The following is a 9,191-nucleotide window of genomic DNA, read 5'->3' as shown; positions in this document are numbered from 1 at the left end:
TAAGCATCCTCATTATTTAATTTGAAGATTCTTTAACAGACCACAGCAAAGTTCATTATAAAACTTATGGTGTCTTCAAAGACTTTATAAAATCTGAGACACTGAGAGAGAATTGGTCCGTTTGTATTCTGTATTTCCACTAATTGCCAAAAGGAATGGGGTTAAGGTTAAATTTGTTTCATTCTACTTCATATGGATCTACATCCCCATGTTTAACTGACACACTGGGGGCTCAGTTGTGTGCTGTAATGTCTTATTAAAGAAGATATTAAAGAAAACTAAACTAGTCTAATTTCTTCTACATTCTAGGAGATTTTTATATTGCCTCTTCCCATTTTTTTTTTTTTTTTTTTTTAAATTTCTCAACTCAGAGTTGCCTCTTGAGGGTAGAGCTCAGTCATTCTAAAGGCAGCAAGAGATTTCTTTCATTTCTCATTGTTTTTCCTGAAGTTTGGTCTATTTTAGGTGTACAGAATACTTAACAAGGGGAAAGGAAAAGGTTGTCATTCTGAAGCCTTCCTGTGTAGAGTAAGTGTAAGTTGTTGGAAGAGAGAAGTAATTGGCTATTAATATGAAAATAATACTAAAATGAAAAATGTTTAGGTCAATAAATTGAATGGGTAAGTCCTTTAGGACACAGACTCCAATTTGAGATAACACTTTGCTTTTATATTAAGGCTACTGCATAGCTAGTTAATCACATCATAATGCAAACTTGAGCTATATGTAGCATGAATAAAATAGAATTTCCAATGTTACTATTTTGGCGAAAAGAATTCTTGTGTTTCATTTTTATTAGTATGTGGAATATGCTCTATGTTTTAAAATGCAGTTAATGTCAAAGCCTTTTTCTAAAATACAGTGATAGCCACAGTCCAAACTATAACTAAAATACCATTATTTAAATTTAATCTGAATAATTTATTTGTGCTAGAATTTTCATTTTGGGGAGTTTTTGGTTTGGTTTGATTTTAGTCAGACATACACTTTTTTGAGTGTATAGAAATGAAGATTAACACTAGGGGTTGTGTTTACTGGAATCTTTCAGGCTTCCCTAATTTTATCTGTTGTAAATGTTTCAGAAAAACCTTAGCCCTTCCTATGTATAGATTTAATAAAACATCTATATACTTTATTGAGAAAATAGATGTTTTATTAATGAAAGTTCAACCTGTCATTAGTTGCAGATTACCATATTGAACTGAAATGTCTTCTATTTTAAGTGTTCTTTGGGTAAGCTTTTTACTGAGTTACCATCTTTTTGGATTTTTTAATTTTTGGTTTTGAATAGGCATTCTCCAATTTTTTGTACATAGTAGGGCTCCAAATTTAAAATCTGCATATATGGAGCCAGACTTTAATCATTTGTGTCCATATGGGCATATCTGCAATGTGAAGTAATTGTGTTAAAATCCTATTACTTTCTCATCATTTTTTTATGTATACACCATCATTGTTTTTATAGGTGATATCATTAGTAAGCTTAGGTTTTTGTAGACCAAATAAGTACCTTACTTTGTCACTGTCTTCAGTCTTATAAAATTCTAAGTGTGACTTGCTTTTTGGATTCCGTATTATTAAAATTTTAATTAGTAAGTGGGCCATCATCATATTTCCTCTACAAGAATATAACGGTGTTGCTCAAAATTAGATTTACAGTTAGGGTGACCATGCATCCTGGTTTGCCAAAGATAGTCTTGGTTTAAATATTAATTTAGTACTAAATATCAAACTTAAACTAGATATTAAGGTTCTTCATTATAAATCTTAACATTACCTCCTTTTACTTACACATGTCGAGCAGTTCATTGGTCACTTGTCAAACAACCAAGGTCTTTTTTTTTTTTTTAATGTACATTTTTGGGGCACCTGGGTGGCTCAGTCGGTCTAGTGTCCGACTTTGGCTCAGGTCATGATCTTGCGGTCCATGAGTTCGAGCCCTGCATCAGGCTCTGTGCTGACAGCTTGGAGCCTGGAGCCTGCTTTGGATTCTGTGTCGTCTTCTCTCTCTGCCCCTCCCCCGCTCGCACTCTGTCTCTCAAGCATAAATAAACATCAAAAAAAAAGGTTTTTTTAATGTACATTTTTTTAAAAACCTTATGGCACCCGTACTGCTTAGGTTTTGTCTTTTAAAGTCTTTCCATCTATTTTTATTTAAGTTTGTTGGTTGGTTGTTTTTTTAAATCCTACTGAGACTTAAATATCTGGTCAAATGAACTAGATTCCAAAACCTTGAAATGCCTTTATTCACAAGCATTCATATGAACTTAATATTGTTTGTGCTGAGTTGTTCAGACTTTATTTTTTTTTTTTAGTGTTTATTTTTGAGAGAGAGACACAGCACGAGCAAGGGAGGGGCAGAGAGAGAGGGAGACACAGAATCCGAAACAGGCTCCAGGCTCTGCACTGTCAGCCCAGAGCCCGACGCAGGGCTTGAATCCATGAACCGCGAGATCACGACCTGAGCCGAAGTCGGACGCTTAACCGACTGGGCCACCCAGGCGCCCCACAGACTTATTTTCTGATCATCTTTTCACCCAGAGGACTTAAGGAAAATGTCCAGTTGGGATTAGAGGTACTGCCGCTTAGTACATACAGAACATTTTTACTGAGGAGGGAAGGGAGACCTGCAGTCTTGGCTGCAGGTTAGGTGTCCCCTGGGCTAATAATAGCAGTGAACACTTGAGGCAAAGCTTGCGATTTTTGATACAGGAAGTTTTAAAGGTGTAGAATAAAGGCATTCTCATCCCCGTGCCCAGTATCAGTTTATCCTACTGTTACAATCTTAAACATTACTATGGTGCGTTTATCACAGCCAGGAAACCAGCATTGGTATTTTACCATTTATATTACCATTACCAGTTTGTCTGTTAATTTTTTTTTTTTTTCTTAAAAGATCCAGTCCAGAATACCACATTGCACTTAGTTGGCATTCCTCCTTGGTCTCTTGCGGTCTACAGTGGATTCTCAGTCTTCTCTTTGTTTTCCATGACCTTGACACTTGAGGTGTGTGGCAGCATGTTGTATAAGGTTCCCAGTTCGGATTTGTTTTTCTCGCGATTGCATTAGGGTACCAGGTTTTAGTGAGGAAGACCACAGATAAAGTGCCCTTCTCGTTGCATCCTGGGGGAAGATGATCCCCACATGACATCATGGGTGATGTTAGCCTTCATGGTGAAGGTGCTGTCTGCTAGGTTTCTCCACTGGAAAGTAACATTTTTTTTTTTTTTTTCCCCTTTTTTCAAAGTCCGGCCCTTAACTTAAGGTGAGTGGGGATTTGGCTCCACCTCCTGGAAGGGAGTATCTATGTGTATTATTTGGAATTCTTCTATATGGAAGATTTGTTCTTCCTGTTATTTATCCATATGCACTCTTGATATTATTTATTTTGTTATTCAAATTAGTTCAGCTTTGGCCAGTGAGAGCTCTTTCAGATTGGCACCTGTATCCCTTTCATATGCCCCCTCTTTTTTTGGTCATTTCCTTACTTTTTACTGTAAGAATTGCATGCTCATCTTGTATTTTCTCTGCCCTGGTCCTCAAATGAGCCATTTCTCCAGAGTCCTGAGTCCTTTTATTAGAGAATGGTGTTTAAAAACCGAGATCTGGGGGCACCTGAGTGGCTCAGTTGATAAAGTGTCCAACTTTGATTTCAGCCCAGGTCATGATCTAACAGTGGGATCAATCCCGGCATCAGGCTCTGCACTGAGCCTGCTCGCACTTGCTCAAAATAAAGAAATAAACTTTAAAAATAAATAAAGACCAAGATGTGGCCACTAAGTAGGAGGTTGTTTTAAGTCACCAGGATATTTATTGAGAATAATACATGTGAAATTGCTTTATAAACTGTAAAGCATAATATAGAAGTAATTCATTACCATGAAAGAAATAAGCAAAGGTCAAAAAAAAAAAAAACAAAACAAAGGTCCTTTATCTTTAGAAATTAAAATGCATTTTACATAATTTTAGGCTATGGGGTTAAGTGGTGTGTTTTATAAATAAGAACTTCTACAGGAATATATACAAGGGAGAAGACTTGTGGGTTAGAGAGGTTGATTTGTGCCTGGAAGGCGGGGAGTCAGCTGGGGAGGAGTGGGAGTAAGTGGGGGGAGTCCAAATGAGGGTGGCTGAGTGAGCAAAAGCTCCGTTTAAGTACATAAAGTTTCTTTGCAAGAAAGTGAGTAGGCCAGCCAGAGCATAAGGCTTGAGAATGAGAGCCTTTGAGCCCATGGGTGGGAGTAGGGAGCAGTCATTAGAATGGGGCCAGACTGCAATGTGTGCACATCATAATAAATAGTTCAAATTACTCCCAACGCTGTCAGGACACTTTCAGGGTTTGGGGGCAGGAGAGTGACACGATGCTAGGAAGACTCATATTTAGCAAATATTCAGTTGGTGCTTTTTATTTTTAATAGAGATCTTTTTACAACTTTTTCGACTTTTTTTTTTTTTTTAACAGTATATGTGGTTTCACTCTTGATTATGCAAGTTCATTATGTATGCAGATTTACAGGCAAAAATTTTGTCCTGCTATAATGCAATGTTACAGCTGGGCCCAAAGAGCTGTATTTTGAGATGTTTGCTTGGCCCTAAATGGTCCCAGACTACAATGTATCTCTACATGATCCTTTTTGTGTTCTGCTTCATTACAAAAATAACATCTTCAGTGTGTACAGAAATTGGAAGAATATAGTAAAGTTGGGTTTTATGTAGTTGCCTTTTGCACGTTATGTTTTCCATGTCACTTAATATTATAACAGGTGGGGTCTTTTCATGTTACAAAGTTTGTATAGGCCATTTTTGTGGCTGTCTAATGATCCATGCAGTAGATTTGCTATAGTCGGTGTTTTTTCTTATGTTTTTAGATTCCACTAAGTTTGTACGTTAGGTCAATTCAGGAAGTTGCAGTAAGAAAACAACCTTTCATGTTTCTAGAGCTTATTGCTGATCCGCATTTTGTTCAGTTCTGATATTTCATGTTTCTGTATATGTATATGGATTTTCATAGTAACAAAAGAAATTGTATTTAAGTCTTGTTTTGAATAGCCAGGAATATTTCTAATAGAAACGGTTTCTCAACTAGGATAGGAGGTTGTAAAACATTTAAGGCGGTAGTTGAATGACCAGTAAGAAAAATGGCATCATTAAGGTTCAAATTCGCCCCTGCTTTTTCCCAGCTGAGTGAATGTGGACAGGTTACTTCACCCTTCCGAGCTACCGTATCTTGTCACATTAGGAAACACAGAACCCAATCTCTACCTCAAAGGATGGTTCTAACTTAAAGAGAAAATGACATACAAGTTCTTACGCAGTCAGTTGGTGCTCAAGAACTTAGCTCTCTTCCCACTATCTTCCTTCTGCTAAAAGTTAGTACGTAATACGTCTCACACACGCCCTTCTTATTTTTTCCCATTTCTGCTTGTGTTTTTTCTTACCAAAATAGCTTTTTTTCCCCTCTAACTCCAGTCTCTTCCTGTGGAAATGCAACCCATTCTTCAGGGCTCAACTCAACTGCTGATGTTTTTCTGAAAAGCAGTAAAAAGGAATGGGTGTTGGAGAGCACTACCTCAGCAATGTCTATTTACTTGCTATGTATTTTGTAAAAGGGAAACAAACCCAATATGATGGAGCCCTGAAGGGGAACAGGATTTCCCTGGGTCTTCACTTGGCCCTGGTCAATCACAACTCAGAAGGCTGTAGGAATTCGCAGTTTGCCAGTAAGTCTGAAGCGCTGTCATTAATTTTTTTTTTTTTTTTAACATTTATTCATTTTTTGAGAGACAGAGTGAGACACAGAGTATGAGCCGGGGAGGGGCAGAGAGAGGGAGACACAGAATCTGAAGCAGGCTCTGGGCTCGGAGCTGTCCACACAGAGCCCGATGTGGGGCTCGAATTCACAGACTGTGAGAACATGACCTGAGCCAAAGTCAGACGCTTAACCGACTGAGCCACCCAGGCGCCCCTGAAGCACTGTCATTCTAGGAAAGTAATACCAATGAGAAGCTATTCTAAACAATATAGATAGGTAATCTGCCTTGATTTTCATAAAGCACAAAAGAGGAGATGAAAGAAAGGATAGGATTTTAAATTTTCTCATAGTCTGGGTAATGAATTGCGTGCATTAGCTTTTAATTGTGAATCCCCTTTTCCTCACCTGCACTGGTTTTTGTGTGTAGTTTTCTAATCTCTTCCCCCAACTACATTTACTTTCCCTGCAATAGCAATAAGAAACTCTCTGGAAGCACAGTTCAAGCCACATCCCCGCCTCTGAAGCTGTCAGGTGTTCCCACCACATGGATATACCCCCGTGCTGTGGGACTGACAAGTCGTCTGCAGTCTGGTCACTGCACTTCCTGCCAGCCCCTTCTGCTGCCCTGTCTGATCCCATGCTGTTCCTTGAGTAACTCTCACTACCCTTTCCCTGCGTCCACATGATTTTTCTGTCTCTTAACTAGTGTGCCATCTTTCTCGTCCTAACTCTAACTTTTCCTGGCGCCTAGGATCACTCTTTCTAGCTCTCCAGTCTCCTAGGATCACTCTTGCTAGCTCTCAGCCACTTGGAATAGTCTTTTATTTTTCCAGCACGATGTATATATACTGTTCTTACTTAGGATTCTTAGGAACCAGGAATTGTCTCGTTATGTGCCTACTTGAATGTTTATGATGGAGTATGCAACTGTTCATTACCTTTAAGTGGAATATTCCCTGAATTGTAAGAAGTCGTTCTTGTTGCTTTTGTGGATTACTTGTAAAATTTTTTGGATTTCCTTTTTTTAGATTCCTAAAGTCATACCGAGTGCTTGTTACAGGCAGTGCCATACATGTGGAGTACTTCATGGTTTTCAAAGTCGTTTTTCTTTTTTGAAATGCACACAAAACATGAAGTCAAGGGACAGCTTGATAATACATCTTAATTTCATCAGGGCAGAGTAATGTAATATAAGTGGACTTAAGCTAATTTTGAACTTCTGTACTGATACATTTAATAGATGTTGTCAACGTATCAACTTCCATAAACCTCTGTCTTGTTCAGTTTAAAGTGTGTGTGTGTGTATTAGCAGTTTGCAGGTACCACAAAATATGGAGGGAAGCCAATAGAGAATTACAGTTCAGAAAGATTTTAGGCTGAAACACTAAAGTGACACCAACAAGAATTAGTTTAAATGGAATAAACGTTAAGTCCAATTAGGATTAATAAAAATCGTATGAGCCTAAAATATGGACAGAAATCTGTCTTTTATTTTCTTTTTTTTTGTTTGTTTTTTTTTTGATGTGAGAGCCAATGTGTTTGTTATAGGCACATTTTGAGTCATTTTGATTCAGATAGGATTTCCTTGCTTTAAAAGGTGGGAATGCAGCCTTACTTTAGGAGAACACACATAATTACACACAGTGTTCCTCATTCATTGATAGCCAGTTTTCATGTGAAATTGGTGTTTGATTCTTGGTGTCTTTGTTTTTGGTGTTTTCAAATGGAACAGTGCTTGGCTAAATTCCATTCGGTGGGAAAAGAGGTTTAGTATGTTGAGTTGGCTTGAAGCTATGTTTGCAAGGGAGACACTTGGAAAGTTGTTGATTGTTCTAGGGGCTGGTCTAGAAGATCATGGAAGTCATTACCTGACTGTAAGAAACGTCGTCACAATGCTGGATCTGGCCCAGGAGCAGAATGACTGGTTATGGACTGAGCTTCCCTTCCCTCAAGTTCTTAGCAAGGCAGCTGTCTGATCATGTCTGGGACAGCGCAGCAGGGCTTTCTAGCACATGGAGGGAGGTAAAGTAAATCAATTCCAAGATCCCTTCTCATTCAATAATCCTATGATACCAGGGCATGCACAGTGCAGGAGCTATGTAGGTAGTTCTGTACTTGAACAAATTTTGTCAAGAGAGAAATAGAAAAAGTAGTGGGAAGAACTACTCTTATATTGACTTATTTTAACATAAAAACCACTTGGTCTTTAATCTGTCCTCATCTTTCTCAGATGTTTATAAGCTTTACATGGGGAGAATGTTGAGTCAGGATAGGTGTCCGTATGTCTTTATCACATTTGGACTTGAGATGTACATCCAACTATAGGGTATATTTGTGTTCAGTATTTTAATAGGCTCTTAGATCTCAAACTTAGTTTAGAAGTGTTTCTTTCGGGGGCACCTGGGTAGGTTAAGTGTCCAGCTCTTGAATTTGGCTCAGGTCATGATCTCATGGTTCATGAGTTCAAGCCCCACATCGGGCTCCACACTGAAGATGTGGAGCCTGCTTGGGATTCTTTCTCTCCCTCTCCTTCCTTTCCCCACTCACTCACTCTCTCAAAATAAGTAAACTTTTAAAAAAATGCTTATTTTTGTCACCTGGTGAATGGTATATAATAATATATATATAGGTTTAAGTCAGGACTATTCTTCATGTCCGTGGACTCCAAACTTCAATTATAAAATTATGCGACTAAAAAAATTCTTGACTGGGGCACCTGGGTGGCTCAGTCACTTGAGCATCCAACTTCATCTCAGGTCATGATCTCACAGTTTGTGAGTTCGAGCCTCACGTCAGGCTCTCTGCTGTCAGCCTATCAGCATAGAGTCTGCTTCAGATCCTCTGCCCCTGTCTCCACCCCTCCCCTGCTTGTGCTCTCCCAAAAAGTACATAAATATTTTTAAAAATTCTTGAATATACACTACTAATGTATTTATAAATTGTATACGTGTGTGTTCATTGTAATTATAAAGCAACACAAAAATAGACCTTAAATTAGGATGAGATGAAAAAATTCTTTTTCTTTTCCGTTTTTTAATTGTGGTAAAAGACACATAACAAAATTTACAATCTTAATCATTTTTTAAATTTACTTATTTTTTAATTTATATCCAAGTTAGCATGTAGTGCTAAAATGATTTCAGGAGTAGATTCCAGTGATTCATCCCCTACATATAACACCCAGTGCTCATCCCAACAAGTATCCTCCCTAATGCCCCTTACCTATTTAAGCTCATCCCCCCATCCACAACCCCTCCAGCAACCCTCAGTTTGTTCTCTGTACTTAAGAGTCTCTTACGTTTTGTCCCCCTCCTTGCTTTTATATTATTTTTGCTTCCCTTCCCTTATGTTCATCTGTTTGGTATCTTAAAGTCCTCATATGAGTGAAGTCATAACGATACTTGTCTTTCTCAGACTGGCTAATTTCACTTAGCTTAATACC

Source organism: Prionailurus bengalensis, chromosome F2 (genome assembly GCF_016509475.1).
Source record: "Prionailurus bengalensis isolate Pbe53 chromosome F2, Fcat_Pben_1.1_paternal_pri, whole genome shotgun sequence".
Classification (NCBI taxonomy): domain Eukaryota; kingdom Metazoa; phylum Chordata; class Mammalia; order Carnivora; family Felidae; genus Prionailurus; species Prionailurus bengalensis.
This window is presented reverse-complemented; position numbering follows the sequence as displayed.